This window comes from Pelophylax lessonae (assembly GCF_965119305.1).
Source record: "Pelophylax lessonae genome assembly, chromosome: 1".
NCBI lineage: Eukaryota > Metazoa > Chordata > Amphibia > Anura > Ranidae > Pelophylax > Pelophylax lessonae.
The window spans coordinates 527,973,610-527,988,803 of record NC_138768.1 but is presented as its reverse complement, the minus strand read 5'-3'; positions in this window follow the sequence as shown (position 1 = coordinate 527,988,803).

Below are 15,194 nucleotides of genomic sequence, written 5' to 3'. Positions count from 1 at the left end.
GGCTAGATCGAGGATGAGATCAGGTATATAGGGGGACGAGCTGAGCTTTAAAGTTTTTCTTTACCTTAAGCTTAGGTTCACATAGTGCGTGTAGGACATTGTATGAGATTTGCACAGGATTCACGCCGCATTCCCTTGCACATCGCATGCAATGTCTCTGCCGTGTGATTTGAGCCATACATTTTGTATTGCTCAAATCGCATCGCATCTGCACCAGAATCCCTGATTCTGGCAATCGCACTGTGTTTTGCAATCTTTTTTAGGGTGTCGGTAATCTAATATTGACACCCTCAGCAGATCTCATAGAGGTAGCACGATTGCCCTGCAGTGCGATGCAGGAAACTGTGAATCTTGCGCGTTTCCTGCATCACATAAGTGTGAACCAGGGCCGTTCGAGAACCGCACGCGATTTTGAACAGGAATCATACCGTATTATGCTGTATGGCTCAAATCGTACCGAATCTGCACCAAAAACGCGAAGGACCAGAATCTAATCGCATAGGTCCGCACCCCTATGCAATCCTAATCTGCAAATCGCACTGCATTTTGTGTACCGATTTCGGGGTGTCGTTAACTTAATGCGGAGTTCCACCCAAAAAATGGAACTTCCGCTATTTTGCTTCCTCCCCACATTTGGCACCTTTCAGGGGGGAACGGGTACCCGTTTTTGACAGGTACCCCTTCCCCTCTTCCGCGACACAGGCCGCGGCGCAGTGTCCCGGAAGTTCGGCCCCCTCCTCCTTCCCCCTGCCGCCGAGTCAATAGGAATGCGCAGCGCACTTCACGCATGCGCAGTAGGGCCGGGTTCCCTTTTCCAGAATGGCGGCGGCATATACCGAGAGCCGCCATTCTGGAAAAGAGCCGATACCAAAATCGGCTTCAGGTGCTGACATCACTGGACTCCAGGACAGGTAAGTGTCCTAATATTAAAAGTCAGCAGCTACAGCATGTGTAGCTGCTGCCTTTAATTTTTGTTAGGGGAGGGCGGAACTCCTCTTTAAAGTGGTTGTAAAGGCTCTCGGTGTGAGGAGAAAAAAAAGCCGATCGCCGGTTTCTATCAGAAGGACATTGGTCCCGAAGAGGAGAGGATCATCTGTGCCCCAGTGCCACCTACCAGTGCCCACCAGCGCCACCTAACAGTGCAGGTCAGTGCCACCTGCCAGTGCCATCTATCAATGCCCACCAGTGCCACCTATCAGTGCCAATCAGTGCCCCATCATCAGTGCTGCCTATCAGTGTCAACTACCAGTGTCTATCAGTGCCACCTATTAGTGCCCATCAGTGCCACCTATTAGTGCCCTTCAGTGCCACCCATCAGTGCCATCTATCAGTGCCCACCAGTGCAACCTTATCAGTGCTAATTAGTACCGCCTTGTCAGTGTCCATCAGTGCAGCCTATCAGTGCCCATCAGTGCAGCCTATCAGTGCCCATCAGTGCAGCCTATCAGTGCCCATCAGTGCAGCCTCATCAGTGCAGCCTATCAGCGCCCATCAGTGCAGCCTATCAGTGCCCATCAGTGCAGCCTATCAGTGCCCATCAGTGCAGCCTATCAGTGCCCATCAGTGCAGCCTCATCAGTGCAGCCTATCAGTGCCCATCAGTGCAGCCTATCAGTGCAGCCTATCAGTGCCCATCAATGAAGGAGAAAAATTACATGTTTGCAAAATTTTATAACAAACTATAAAAACGGTTTTGTTTTTTGTTTTTAATTTTCAGTCTTTTTTTGTTTGTTTAGCAAAAAATAAAAACCCCAGTAGTGATTAAATACCACCAAAAGAAAGCTCGATTTGTTTGAAAAAAATGATAAAACTTTCATTTGGGTACAGCGTGGCATTAATGCGCAATTGTCGTTCGAAGTGTGACAGCGCTGAAAGCCGAGAACTGGCCTGGGCAGGAAGGGGGTGAAAGTGCCCGCTAGGCAGGTGGTTAACCCCTTCAATTCATTGTTCATTCGGCAGAATTTTCCAAACTGTTCCTTGGATTTTTCAGCTCTGAAAAGTTAAAAGCGATTTTCTATTTGTGCCCATTAACTGGAGGAAAAACGAACTCAATGACAGATTTTCGAATGATTTTTCGGCTAGTGTATGGCCAGCTTAAGAAGAGTTTCCATTAGAAGGTGTGCCTGTCACCTGGATAGAGGATAGAGGCAGCTGTGCCCCAGCCTTGTGTCTCCCCAATGACGTTCATTGCAGAGAACAGAGCCCGGAGGAAGCCCAAATCACAGGACATGCCCTATAGGTAAGGAATGTGGGAACTCACAGCAAACAAGCCTCGTCTATAGTCCCGCCCTTCCTTACTTCAGTAGCACACAAGATAGTGCTTGGCCCGTCCCTCGCCGGCTCCATCCCCGCCCCTGGCCAGCCCCCTTCTCGGTTCTGTAGAAGCACCTAGTACTGCTTAGCTCCTCCCCCGGCGGCTTCACAGCCGCCCTCTATTCTGTTTAGTCAGTAGCAGCAAACAGCGCTGGTTGGCCCTCCCCCTGGCGGCTCCACCCTTAGCCCGCCCCTCGTGAGTTGAGTAGTAGCTATTGCTAACACACAGTAGTGCTGTCAGGCAGTGTAGCGGTGTTCGCTCATTGCCTCCTGACTGAGTAGTGCGGGCTACTAGGACTAGCTGTGGTCAGTGACTGTGTGAGTGAGTGGCAGCCTCCCTCTCCTCTGCTGGATTATTACACTGAAAGCTGAACTACAAGGCACACAGGTAACAGCGACACCTTTGTACAATGGCTGGGACACGGGGCATGTTGTGTAGTATGTCGGGACATGTTTGGGCACCCCCCATCACTTTCTCCTCACTTCCCTGGGGATGGCAGACACAAGGAATGGAGGAAAGTTTGCAGGCTACTATTTCATCCCCTCTATTGTGATGGAGGACTTTTGTTCTGGGAGTGTGGAGCCTAGGAGGGAATGAGGACACAAATAAAGGACAATTGTTCACAGCACACCAGATGGGCACATACCATTATTATTGGGGGTAACTCACTACCAGCGTCTCTTTTTACATCGGTAAAGCCAAATATTGTTTTAAAATTCTTTATAGAATAAAAAATGGGTAGGACCTATTTTTATTTAATTTTTTTTGCCATCCATGTTTACTTGGCTAGATTCCCCCATGCATCAAGTTGCAGAGTAAGGAAAAATGTCATTGGTAGGTGTCTACGGAAGAAGAATTCTTATGACTTCCTGTTTCAGTGACAACTCTAACCTGTTGGATTTGCCATCGCTTTGTAGAGGCAATGGCCACCAGGTTATATTCAGGGGGGAGACTGTTCCCAGCTGCATTCAAAGCCTGCCAGGGGTTTTACACTTCCATACTGTATCCAAATCGCATGTTTTGGTTTAATATACACTTTATGGCTGATGTCTGATGAGCGACTTTGCCGCTATAGACAGATCACCAGTGGCAGGATCGCCAAATCTGGTGGTACCTGTCTGGGTCTAGCCATTACACGTAGGCTGATGTCTGACGGGTGGCAGAAACGTAAGCGAGTAAAGGAAGAAAGAGGACCAAGTGGTCCATTGAGACAGCTATATTTATTTATATATAATATAATTTATTTATATACTGTGTGTATGTATATATACTGTAATAACAAATAATGGTTGTAAAAAAAAAAAAATGTTTGTCTTTTTTTTATGTGTGTGTATATGTGTGTATATATATATATAATTTATTATTTTTTTTACAACCATTATTTGAAAAAAAAAGAATATATATATATATATATATATATATATATATATATATATATATATATATATATATATATATATATAATATTATTTTTTTTTTTTTTTTTTGTCTGAGTATAGTTCTATGTTTTGTCCCAAGCAGATTTGGTGGCACCTGTCTGCCATCAGTGCCCAGCCATTAGTACAGATGGGCTGATGACACAGGATGCATTTAAACCTGAAAAAGTGATGAGAGCAACAAGGCCAAGTGGTCCATTGAGTTGAATGGAGATGTATATTATTATTTATTATTATTATTCATTTTTTTCTTTTTTTTTTTTACTATTCCATATCTCCCAACTGTCCCTGATTTTGAGGGATTGTCCCTCAGTCAGAACAAAGTCCCTCTGTCCCCCTTTCCTCCTCATGTGTCCCTCATTTTGGTCTGATCTATATACTTAGCTAACAAAAAGTGTTTCCCAGTGCTAAACCTTTCCTCCAAATTCTAAATTGCTGCATTTGAAAGTTCCAAAAGCCAGTATAAAGAAATAGTAGTGGTAAAAAAAGCACTTGTGGTTTTAAGCAATCATTTTTTTTTGTACCATTCTCCTTTAAGGAGGGTGTAACGGGGGGGGGGGGGGGGTGTCCTATGCCTACATATTTTTGCTTATAGGTGTCCCTCATTCCCATCTCAGAAAGTTGGGAGGTGTGCTATTTATAGTTTTGTTTTTGTTTTGTTCTTTCTTTATTGTCTGAGTATAGATCAGCCTTTCTCAACCTTTTTAACTTAGAGGAACCCTTGAAATACATTTCTGGTCTCAGGGGAACGGCTGCTAAAATTAAAAAATCTAAAACTCGTGACACATTAGTGTGACAGTCAGTGGGAAGAATGCTCCTTACTCTTGTCATCATTGGGAAAAAATTCTCCCCTTACAAATAGCTAAAAGGAACAATGTTGTCATTGGGAACTTATCTGAGAGGCAGAAATTGCCCATTGCTCAAGGAACCCCTAGCAACCTCAGGAGGAACCCTGATTGAGTAACCCTGGTATAGATCTATGTTTGTCTCCTACAGATCTGGTGGCACCTGTCTGCCATCGATGCCCGGCCATTACTACGGAAAGGTTGATGTCGGATGGGTGACTGCTATTAGTGATTAGTCAAAATCACCAGCAGCAAGATCGCAAGCAGGCCACCTGTCTGTCCCTATAGAATCACTCGGTCTGTAAGCAGACCTGCTCTGTGGCCAGGTCACTCCTGAATCTCGATTGTTGGCGATGGGAGCAAAATCTCACTGCCTCCGCTACAGAGGGAGTAATTCCATGGAGACAAATGGGCAGAATCTTTGCAATCCTGCCACTGGTGGTTATGTCAGCAACTCACCAACTGGTTGCTAGTGGCGGAATGGGCGTCAGCCTATTCGTATCAATGGCTAGACCTGGATGCTAAAGAGATTTGGCTACAATATTATTATTGACTGTAACAGTCTTTACTGCTGAAACTGGCATTCACAAAGTACACGTGGTAGTTAAATAGGAATGATGAGCCAAAAAGGGCTCTTTAATAGGCATATGTGTTGCGTACATTTAAAGAAGTGTGAAGAGATTGTTCACCCAATGGCAAATAACAAAATAATTTCAGCTTTACTGATTTTTTTTTTTCCTGACTGTGTTCAAAGCTGAACATACAAGTAGGGCCCCTTTCACACTGATGTGGTGCGGTTTGGCCGCAGTGTACCTGTGGGTTTGCTGCTCTTTTCCATTCACTTCTATTATGTCCTGAAGTTTTGCAGCACTTTCTAAAAAAGCTCACCAGAAGTTCTCCATGTTGGAGTTTTGGTGCACTTTCAGAAAGCCCACCAAAACCGTGTGACAACATAGAACTCTGAGAAAGTGCAGCTAACCTGCACCAAACCCACGGGTACACTGTGCTACACCCGGGCAACCGCACAGCATAAGTGTGAAAGGGGCCCAACAGGTGGATTCATCACAACTGAATTTTGTTGTAACAAAAGATTGTTTAAAATCAGATCTGTGATTGGTCATTCATTTATTGTTGTATGGATGGATGACATAGGAAGGAGTTTTCATCTAAATTATTTTTCTAAAGCTAGCAATGCATGCCCCCCAGCCATATTCCACTGTATGGGTGGAGGAATCTTCCTTGTTGTATTCTGACAGCCATCACCTGCAGCTGTGTATAGCCCAAAAGTGATGCTGAATTCCTGAACAGTGACTGCTTCTGATTGGATGGGGTTTGAATTCCTGAACAGTGGCTGCTTCTGATTGGATGGGGTTTGAACTCCTGAACAGTGGCTGCTTCTGATTGGATGGGGTTTGAACTCCTGAACAGTGGCTGCTTCTGATTGGATGGGGTTTGAACTCCTGAACAGTGGCTGCTTCTGATTGGATGGTGTTTGAACTCCTGAACAGTGGCTGCTTCTGATTGGATGGTGTTTGAACTCCTGAACAGTGGCTGCTTCTGATTGGATGGTGTTTGAATTCCTGAACAGTGGCTGCTTCTGATTGGATGGTGTTTGAATTCCTGAACAGTGGCTGCTTCTGATTGGATGGTGTTTGAACTCCTGAACAGTGGCTGCTTCTGATTGGATGGGGTTTTAATACCCCAACAGTGACTGCTTCTGATTGGATGGGGTTTGAATACCCCAACAGTGACTGCATCTGACTGGATGTCCCCTGAATACCCCAACAGTGACTGCATTTGATTGGATGCCATCAGTGTTCAGCTGAACATTTTCACGCCAGCTCCTTCAACTTTTTTTTTTTTTTTGTTCAGCCGGTTGCTCAAATTTCAGCAGATTCATCCAAAATTTAGGCTGTGTATGGCCAGCTTTATAAAGATTGATGCCCCATTTGAATCATTGCATAGTGGGAACGAGAGCGTCCCACTGCGCACTTTTGAGATCGCAATTTTTATGATATTCTGCCCATTTAGGTGAATGAGCTGCTCTATGTGCTTTTGTCACCCAAAAAGAAGCTCCTTCCCTTTTTCGGGTGAGAAACGTCACATGATTTGTGATGGCGCAGTTTGCCACGTGACGATGGTGGCAGAATCGGATGGCTTTTGGGGTGCCCAAAAACTGCCATGCGATTTGGATCCCAAATCGCGAGATGTGAACAGAGCCTCACTGTACCTTCAGATTTGCCTGTAATGTCAGTGTTGGGAGTAGGCGAGGTTGGAGTTTTATCTGAGACCTCTGAACTTGGGCTGGTCTTTTATCAGTGTGTATAAACTGGTCACTAAACCTTGCCATCCATCCAGCCTTGTGCTGCCCTGAATGTATCCAGTACACCGATACTGCTTTTCTGTATCAAACATTACATTTGGACTAAGCTTTTTCTTTTATTTGTAAATACAATCTAGTGACAGAGTCAACATTTTTACAATTTTATTGATGCCATAAACATTCCAGAGCTGCCTAGATCCCCCCCCCCCCCTCTCCAGTGTCCATAGGCTGATCATTTCACCTGTTGCATAACAAAGGCTGGGGGATAGACAACACAATCAGCAAATTGGTGTGCGCTAATAACACAGGCAAGCTGCAGATGGTGTCCTGTGTGTTTTTCTGTAAGCAGTATAGGAAGCTTGCACATAAGGCTGGGTTCACACTGGTGTGATGCCAGACATCGCATGTGATTCGCACCGCATTACTGTGCACATCTATGCAATGCAGTTTGTATGGCTGAACTTGCATCATATTCGCACCAAAATGGTGCCATACCCTTTTTTTTTTTTTTTGTGGTCCACACTGGAATCGGATCCCACCAGAGTTAAGACCCATGCGATCTGATTCCACAGTGCACACTGCAAACTGATTTGGGGGTGTCATTTACTTTATATTGACACCCGCAGCGGTTCACAGATGTCAGTGTGTGATGCAGGAAGCCGCACAGGAGTTGCAGTGGTTCCCGTGTCGTACCAGTGTGAACTGAGCCTTAGGGGGCAAACTACACTGCTGCATATAAAAAAAACGCGTTGCAATCCGCTAAAGTGCACATGTCCCAATTTCTTATAAGGGCTAGGTTCACATGTGCAGGAATGTGTGTAAATCGCACACCTTGCTGCTCTTTAGCAGATGCACAGGGGTGCCTTTAATTTTTAACCACCTCAGCTTCAGAAGATACACACACACACCCCCCCCCCCCCCCCCAAATGACCAGACCAGGGCATTTTTTACGATACGGCACTGCGCTAATTTATCAGGCCAATTTGTGCCCCCCCCCCCCCCCCACAAATAGTGCTTCCTTTTGGTGGCATTTGATCAACTCTGCTTTTTATTGTTTGTGTTATAAACAATAAAAAAACACAGACTATTTTTAAAAAATATATATTTTTTACTTTCTGCTATAAAACTGTATTGTAAAAAAAAAAAAAATCAAATTTCTTCATAAATTTAGGCCAATATGTATTCTGCCACATATTTTTGGTAAAAAAAATCCAATAAGCGTATATTGAATGGTTTGCACAAAAGTTATAGCGTCTACAAACTACGGGATATATTTATGGAATTTTTATTCCTTTATTTTACTGGTAATGGCAGCGATTAGCGACTTAAAGTGGGATTGCGATATTGTGGTGGACAAATCGCACACTGACACTTTTGACACTTTTTTTTTGGAGTACCAGTGACACCAAAACAATGATTAGTGCTAAAAATATTCACTGTACTAATAAAACTCGTTGGGAAGGGGTTAATTGTGTGCCTAGCTAGTGTTTTAGTGTAGTGTGGAAGGTGCCTTTTACTAAGGGAATGCATAGATCCATGTGCCTGCTTTGCAGAGACACAGGATCGGTACCTTCCATACTGAAAGAATGGCAATCTGCCTTGTTTAGATAGGCAGGCTGCCATTCTACCTATGTGCTGAACGATCAGCAGGTGCCGGCAGACATTGAGTCTGTGAGACCCACTGATCGGCGGCTCACGCTGTGTAAAATCACAGCGGAAGCAAACTACTGGCGGGGCACACTCGCGCCCAATACTCGGAAGTGCGGAATCACACACACACACACACACACACACACACACATACATATATATATATATATATATATATATATATATAATGTGTATGTATGTATGTGTGTGTATATATATATATATATCCATGATCCTGCGCAGCATGGCCGCACTGTAGCAGTAAAACTGCTATAGGGTGGACGGCACCTGTTTAATGGCACCCCCACACATCTGAGTGTTTTTTGGGTGCTTGAAATGGCATGGTGCAAAAGTACCATGCAGTTTCAGTGTGGATGTGATAAATGCACATATTTTTGAGGTTAAAAAAAGTGTATTTATTATTTTTTTTTCCTAACGGGTCTGCAGAGCATTGCACCCGCGATTAGCAAATTATGGGTGGAATTTTTAGCACTCTCATCACAGCTGTTTGCATGTACCTCCAGTTTGGGCAGAAAGTACTAGAGAGCAGGAGGATCAGTGAACTACAAGAGGTTACTCACCAGCGCCCTCGCAGTTCATTGAGAACTACAAGCCATCTGTCATGGTGGCTGACTATAGTTGTAGTTCTGCCATTCACAGATCACTATGAATAAATGACGCAGGCGGGTGGGTGGAGCCCCGTACAGCCACATAGTTTAAATTTAGACAGTGGGCGCAGGGAGAAGACCCCCCACCCCACCTGCTGTTACAACATAGTAATGGGCGCAGGCAGGAGCTCTTTGGTAACGGGTTACACCCTAAATACGGGTGTAACATGTTACCAAAGGTGAACTTCTATTTTAATAGCTGTAAACCCTATCCACTCCAAAGTCCAAAAATGAATTGAAAACTCATGTTGACTCATGCATCAAACACATTAAAGGCACAAAAGAAATACACATTGGAATATGAAAATGCACCTGCGTAATGCTACAAAAAAAAATGCACCTCTCTGCAGGTGCATGAATCTATGGACCCTAAGGCCCCTTTCACACAGGCGGACCGTTCAGATCCGCCTGTCAGTTTTTTTGGCGGATCTGAACGGCCCCAATGCATTCCTATGGGGCATCGGATGTCAATGGAGACATATCCACTGACATCCGATCCGTCAAATCTGGACGAATGGAAACCCTATTTTCCATCCGTCTAGCGGATCGGATCCGATGAGAACGGACTGACGGTCCATTCCCATCCGATTTCCCCCATAGAGATGCATGGGGCTCTGACAGCTGTGTCTCTGCACACAGCGCGAAGACACAGCTGTCATCCTCCTGCTCAGCGAGGGATCGGCGGATCGATCCCTCGCTGAGAAAAACGGAGTCCGTCCAACGGATGGATAGTGTGAAAGGGGCCTAAGGGCTTGTTCACACTACCAGCGGTGACCTGCAATTTTCTGCAGTGGATAAATACAGGTTCCCACTAGAGCACAGAGAATAAAAAATTCTGTGTACCACATTCACACTACAACACTGATGTGGTGAGCTGCGGAAAATTGTAGACACTGGATGCACCACACAACGCACTGGGCTGTTGTGCATTTGACAAATTTGGGGAGCTCTCCTCACTGAGCTCTGCAGAATGTAATTTTCAGCTTTCTGCCTCCTTTTTTTTTCTGACAGCTCAGACAAGCTTTATGCTGGACTTTGAATAGATGTAGTGAAGAAAAGGCAGCAGGACAGGTAAACCGGTACAACTTATGTAGGAGGCTTTGTTTCCTCTCTGTGTATCACCTGAGGCCAGTCACTTCACTCTGTATATGTAAGGCCGGCCATAGAGGGTCGGTATCTTGGCCTGGAGGTTTAAACCATTAATGGGCAGGCTGAATGTACCAAGTTGATCGATTCATCAACTTGGGTACAACCAGCCTGCTGGATTCGCTTTGGATTATCGCAAATGGCTGCTATAGCTGCTAGCAATAATCTCTGTCCTCTCCTGGCAGGGATGGAATCCACCAGCCCCCCCCCCCCCGGCCAAGAGAAGACAATGGTTTGGCAGGAGAGAATCCCCTGTCAGCATTGTCTGTGTTGATAGGGGAATCGTGTGTATTTTGGGTTGCAGGAAAGAAATTTGCACCATCTATGGCCTGCCTAAGGCTAAATTCACATGTAGGCATTTTTGGGGCATTTTTCTGCTCTAGGATGAGCTAAAAAAACACCCAACAAGACAAATCCTATTCATTTCAATGGCCCCTGTTCACATCTGAGCGTTTTGACGTTTTAAGCAAAACGCCCAACGCCCAAAAAAGTACATGAGTTTTTATTTTTTTCCATTGGTCACTTGTCAACCTAAAAATGCCTAAAAAACGCCTGTAAATAGCAACGCCAAGATGTGAACGTAGCCTAAGGGTTTACAACCACTTTTAGGCCCTGTTCACACCTGAACGTTTTTCAGCCCATAAAATGCTCATCTGTGAAAATCCATTTCAATGGCCCCTGTTCACATCTGAGCATTTTGTCCCTTGAAGCAAAACGCCTGTAGCTCAAAAAAGTACAGGAGCTTCTTATTGGGCTGATCAAGAGCTGTACTGGTCCCATAGGAATTCATTAAAAGGCCGTTATCGGCGTTTCACGGGCATTTTTCAAACACACAGGTGGTCTCCACCCATTTTTTTACATTAATCAAAATGCTCCAAAAAACCCTCATAAAACGCCCAAAAAACGCTCTAAAAAACGCCCAAAAATGCCTGAAAGGTGTGAATGCAGCCTTAGGGCGCTTTCACACGGGCGATCCGATCAGATCCGCCTGTCAGTTTTTTAGGCGGATCTGCTCGGATCCTCCATGCAGCTCTATGGGGCAGCGGATGTCAGTGGAGACACCTCCGCTGACACCCGCTGCCATCCGTATCCGATCCTGTCCGCGAAATCCGGACGGATGGAAACCCTATTTTCCATCGTCTGGAGGATCGGATGAGAACGGACAGCAGGGATCTGACAGCTCCATCTCTGCACACAGAGCGGAGACGGAGCTGTCATCCGCCTGCTCAGTGGGGATCGGCGGATCGATCCCCCTGCTGAGCAGAAGGGACTCTTATGGGCGGTGCACCCGTGTGAAAGAGGCCTTTTAGTTAATCTCCCCCATAGTCTTATTTCCTATTATGCTCATTTTTGGGCCCTGAAAACAAAATGGGACATACTGCATTTTGTGACGCTCTTCAGCGCATCATTATAGCATGCGAGTCAACACAACTTAGAAAGGCATGTATAGCATATGCTACATGGACTATGGCGTGAACTAGCCCTAGGTTCAGTTTAGATTAATTTAAACCAACGAACATGTTAATTACCAGCCAGCCTGCCTGAGAATTGCTTCAAAATTGTGCCTTGACCTATTTCTGGTGTGGAATGTAAGATCCTACCAGAATGGGAATCTCCCCAGCAGTTTAGAACAAAGACAGCGGTATCTGTGCATGAAGGGATGCAGGAATGTGAGCTGATCAGGCTCTGCACATAGAACTTCACAGGAATTCCAGCCTTGTTTTCACAGTGAGACACTTTCTGAAAAAAATGTCCTATGTTTACAGGTTGCCCTAAATTATGAGTGATCTGTCCTGTTAGTAAATCAAATTCTCTTACGCAAGGTTACATTGGATAATATGACGCTTTAGACTCCATTCACTCCAAGATAGGATCCGAATTTTCACAGAAGGGAAAGTTGTTTTCAGCCAATGAGTCAAATGAGATATACAAATTGGTCACATGACAATAATATAGATCCTTACTTTCCTGTGTAGTTTTTTAACTGAGCCAGATGTTGTACGATGGCTGTTAGAGCTGCACGATTTATTGTTTAAAAAAAAAAATCACGATCTCCATTCACCCCCCTCACGATCTTAAAACGCATTTCCTCGATTCTAATGGCGCTTTACCACTGCATGGAACCGAACGTTTCGGCTCGCTTTTGTTCTTTTCCACTGCTGGTACCGCATGGTACGGTGTAGGAATGGTTCGGTACGGTGGCGCTTTTCCACTGCATGGAACTGAACGGTACGGCTCTCAAAAACAGTACCACCTCGATTGTGGTTCCAAGAGGTACCATACCCGTTACCCTATCCCACAATCCTTTGCATGCAGTCACTACTAGCCACTGATTGGTCAGAGAATCATTGTTATCCCACCCACTTAACTTTAGTACTACTTTAGTGGAAAAGCAAACCATACTGTACCGTACCGAACCGTACCATGCGGTACCAGCAGTGGAAAAGCAAACCGGGCCAAGCAGGGCCGAGTAGAGCCGAGCCGGTACTTGCAGTGGAAACATAGGCGTGCGCAGCCTATTGCATTAGGGTGTGCACCCCAAAGCTCAAACACACATGCGTGTATATATTATATATATATATATATATATATATATATATATACACACACACACACTTTGTACACATACACACACTATATATATATATATATATATATATACATACACACACTTGTCAAAAGTATTGGGACGCCTGCCTTTACACACACATGAACTTTAATGGCATCCCAGTCTTAGTCCGTAGGGTTTAATATTGAGTTGGCCCACCCTTTGCAGCTATAACAGCTTCAACTCTTCTGGGAAGGCTGTCCACAAGGTTTAGGAGTGTGTTTATGGGAACGTTTGACCATTCTTCCAGAAGCAAATTAGTGACGTCAGGCACAGATGTTGGACGAGAAGGTCTGGCTCGCAGTCTTTGCTCTAATTCATCCCAAAGGTGTTCTATCGGGTTGAGGTCAGGACTCTGTGCAGGCCAGTCAAGTTCCTCCACCCCAAACTCCCTCATCCATGTCTTTATGGACCTTGCTTTGTGCACTGGTCCACATCATTTGGTGGAGGGGGGATTATAGTGTGGGGTGTTTTTCAGGGGTTGGGCTTGGCCCCTTAGACTCTTAGGGAGTCAGCATACCAAGACATTTTGGACAATTTTATGCTCCCAAATTTGTGGGATGACCCCTTCCTGTTCCAACATGACTGCGCACCAGTGCACAAAGCAAGGTCCATAAAGACATGGACTTAGCATGGTTGGTGGAAAATTAACTTCAAGTGCAATCATTTACATTATAATAGTAACTAAAACATATAAAATTAAGTGTAACAATCTAAAAAATAAAAATTCCAAAGTGCTCTACTGGTGAGAACCTTCCAACTAAAAAGTTTTTGCACTTAAGTTAAATTGTATGGCAAATATCTGTAGAGGGGTTCCACCATCACTGCTAAGTTTTGAAAAAGATGTATGCCTTATTTTCCTTTTGATGTGTATTACAGGTGAAATTACATGTGAGGCACTGATATGGACTGATAGGCAGCACTAATAGGCACTTGTTCTCAGCACTGACTGGCACTGATGAGGCTGCACTGATGGGCACTGATTGGTGGCACTGATAGGTAGCACTTCTGGGCACTAATAGGCATCACTGATGGCTACTGATAGGCGGCTTTGGTGGGCACTGATTGGTGGCACTGATAGGAAGCACTGATAGGCACTGTTAGATGTCACTGATGGGCACTGATGAGGCGGCACTGATGAGGCGGCACTGCTGGGCACTGATAGGTGGCACTGATAGGCACTGATGAGGCGGCACTGCTGGGAACTGATAGGCACTATTAGGTGACACTGATGGGCACTGATGAGGCGGCACTGGTGGGCACTGATAGGTGGCACTGGTGGGCACTGATAGGTGGCACTGGTGGGCACTGATAGGTGGCACTGGTGGGCACTGATAGGTGGCACTACTGGGCACCACTTATGGACACTAACAGGGGAGAGGGGGAGTTTCACATTCAGCAGACAGTGAGACTTGCAAGAAGCGCTCAGTCTGCCTGCAGAAAGAATAGAGAAATATGAATTCCTCTATATGCAGCTTCCCCATCCCCCTCCTATCCAGCACACACACTTGGGCAATGGACACTCACCTTCTTCCCGCCGAGGCTCCGCCCCCTTCTTCCCGCCGAGGCTCCGCCTCCTTCTTCCAGCCGAGGCTCCGCCCCCTTCTTCCCATCGCGGCTCCGCCCCCCGCTAGCAGCACGGACTGAAGGAGCTGCCACTGCAGCTGCCTTCACGCTGCGATGCGGGATCTCATCTCAGAGCACGCCGGCTGACACCCCACAGGGCTTGTCCCCCCATTGATACCCCACTGTGTGTGTGACACTTGACACCCCACAGGGCTTGTCCCCCCATTGATACCCCACTGTGTGTGTGACACTTTCATGTATGTGCTGCTTTCAGGGAGAAAGACCAGCGGTGATGTCAGGGGTGGGCGGGATGAGCAGCTGTCAAACACCAGCCAATGATTGGGGTGCTTAAGAAAGGGGCGGAGCCACATAAACAAAGCGGCCGCCCAGACCCCATCCCATTGGCTGGTGTTCGATAGCTGTTCAGTCCCGCCCACCCCCGACATCACCCCTGAGTTTTGACAGCTGGTCTTTCCCCCTGCAAGCAGTAACATTACCTGACAGCGTCACACACACTGAGCGGCTCTGGCAAGCCTCACTGTCTGCTGGAGCCAACAGCACAGCCGCCTCTCCACCAAGTATCTCACTACCCTCAGTGGCAGAGATGGAGATCTGGTCCTACACTAACAGACACAGGGT